This window comes from Oncorhynchus keta, chromosome 35 (genome assembly GCF_023373465.1).
Source record: "Oncorhynchus keta strain PuntledgeMale-10-30-2019 chromosome 35, Oket_V2, whole genome shotgun sequence".
In the NCBI taxonomy this organism is placed as follows: Eukaryota; Metazoa; Chordata; class Actinopteri; order Salmoniformes; family Salmonidae; genus Oncorhynchus; species Oncorhynchus keta.
The window spans coordinates 75389332-75392027 of record NC_068455.1 but is presented as its reverse complement, the minus strand read 5'-3'; the positions used below and the strand labels follow the sequence as shown (position 1 = coordinate 75392027).

The following is a 2696-nucleotide window of genomic DNA, read 5'->3' as shown; positions in this document are numbered from 1 at the left end:
AGAAACATATAAGATTAGCATTCCTGCAACATTCAGTTGTTGACATTTAATTTGATCTCTGAGAAATTAATAAATTAAGCTAATTAACTGCACCCCGTTACAGTTGATAGGTTTCATATAAAATTCAGTAAATATCAGTGTCAGTTGGTGCCGTTTAAGATGAGGGAGGACGCTTCATTTTCTTCATGAGGTATGGCCTTATTATTTCTACTACATCTTGTTGGATGACTGTCATTCATATTCCATTCACCCAGTTCAATGTAACAGTGATAGGTTTAGGATACTGTCATTCATATTCCATTCACCCAGTTCAATGTAACAGCGATAGGTTTAGGATACTGTCATTTATATTCCATTCACCCAGTTCAATGTAACAGCGATAGGTTTAGGATACTGTCATTTATATTCCATTCACCCAGTTCAATGTAACAGCGATAGGTTTAGGATACTGTCATTTATATTCCATTCACCCAGTTCAATGTAACAGCGATAGGTTTAGGATACTGTCATTCATATTCCATTCACCCAGTTCAATGTAACAGCGATAGGTTTAGGATACTGTCATTTATATTCCATTCACCCAGTTCAATGTAACAGTGATAGGTTTAGGATACTGTCATTTATATTCCATTCACCCAGTTCAATGTAACAGTGATAGGTTTAGGATACTGTCATTTATATTCCATTCACCCAGTTCAATGTAACAGCGATAGGTTTAGGATACTGTCATTCATATTCCATTCACCCAGTTCAATGTAACAGTGATAGGTTTAGGATACTGTCATTTATATTCCATTCACCCAGTTCAATGTAACAGTGATAGGTTTAGGATACTGTCATTTATATTCCATTCACCCAGTTCAATGTAACAGTGATAGGTTTAGGATACTGTCATTTATATTCCATTCACCCAGTTCAATGTAACAGCGATAGGTTTAGGATGCTGTCATTCATATTCCATTCACCCAGTTCAATGTAACAGCGATAGGTTTAGGATGCTGTCATTCATATTCCATTCACCCAGTTCAATGTAACAGTGATAGGTTTAGGATACTGTCATTCATATTCCATTCACCCAGTTCAATGTAACAGCGATAGGTTTAGGATACTGTCATTCATATTCCATTCACCCAGTTCAATGTAACAGCGATAGGTTTAGGATACTGTCATTTATATTCCATTCACCCAGTTCAATGTAACAGTGATAGGTTTAGGATACTGTCATTTATATTCCATTCACCCAGTTCAATGTAACAGCGATAGGTTTAGGATACTGTCATTCATATTCCATTCACCCAGTTCAATGTAACAGCGATAGGTTTAGGATGCTGTCATTCATATTCCATTCACCCAGTTCAATGTAACAGTGATAGGTTTAGGATACTGTCATTCATATTCCATTCACCCAGTTCAATGTAACAGCGATAGGTTTAGGATACTGTCATTCATATTCCATTCACCCAGTTCAATGTAACAGCGATAGGTTTAGGATACTGTCATTTATATTCCATTCACCCAGTTCAATGTAACAGCGATAGGTTTAGGATACTGTCATTTATATTCCATTCACCCAGTTCAATGTAACAGCGATAGGTTTAGGATACTGTCATTCATATTCCATTCACCCAGTTCAATGTAACAGCGATAGGTTTAGGATACTGTCATTTATATTCCATTCACCCAGTTCAATGTAACAGTGATAGGTTTAGGATACTGTCATTTATATTCCATTCACCCAGTTCAATGTAACAGCGATAGGTTTAGGATACTGTCATTTATATTCCATTCACCCAGTTCAATGTAACAGCGATAGGTTTAGGTTACTGTCATTCATATTCCATTCACCCAGTTCAATGTAACAGCGATAGGTTTAGGATACTGTCATTCATATTCCATTCACCCAGTTCAATGTAACAGCGATAGGTTTAGGATACTGTCATTTATATTCCATTCACCCAGTTCAATGTAACAGTGATAGGTTTAGGATACTGTCATTTATATTCCATTCACCCAGTTCAATTTAACAGTGATAGGTTTAGGATACTGTCATTTATATTCCATTCACCCAGTTCAATGTAACAGTGATAGGTTTAGGTTACTGTCATTTATATTCCATTCACCCAGTTCAATGTAACAGTGATAGGTTTAGGATACTGTCATTTATATTCCATTCACCCAGTTCAATGTAACAGCGATAGGTTTAGGTTACTGTCATTCATATTCCATTCACCCAGTTCAATGTAACAGCGATAGGTTTAGGATACTGTCATTCATATTCCATTCACCCAGTTCAATGTAACAGCGATAGGTTTAGGATACTGTCATTTATATTCCATTCACCCAGTTCAATGTAACAGTGATAGGTTTAGGATACTGTCATTTATATTCCATTCACCCAGTTCAATGTAACAGCGATAGGTTTAGGATACTGTCATTTATATTCCATTCACCCAGTTCAATGTAACAGTGATAGGTTTAGGATACTGTCATTCATATTCCATTCACCCAGTTCAATGTAACAGCGATAGGTTTAGGATACTGTCATTTATATTCCATTCACCCAGTTCAATGTAACAGCGATAGGTTTAGGATACTGTCATTTATATTCCATTCACCCAGTTCAATGTAACAGTGATAGGTTTAGGATACTGTCATTTATATTCCATTCACCCAGTTCAATGTAACAGCGATAGGTT

At 36.3% G+C, this 2696-nt stretch overlaps 1 long non-coding RNA gene across 1 annotated transcript; it reads left to right on the top strand.

The window, feature by feature from the left end:
• The first annotated feature begins 270 nt into the window (after window positions 1–270).
• On the top strand, window positions 271–1705 carry LOC127916227 (uncharacterized). Its single transcript, XR_008094037.1, has 3 exons — window positions 271–493; window positions 934–988; window positions 1264–1705. It is a non-coding gene; the product is annotated as an uncharacterized LOC127916227 (long non-coding RNA).
• The last annotated feature ends 991 nt before the right edge of the window (window positions 1706–2696 follow it).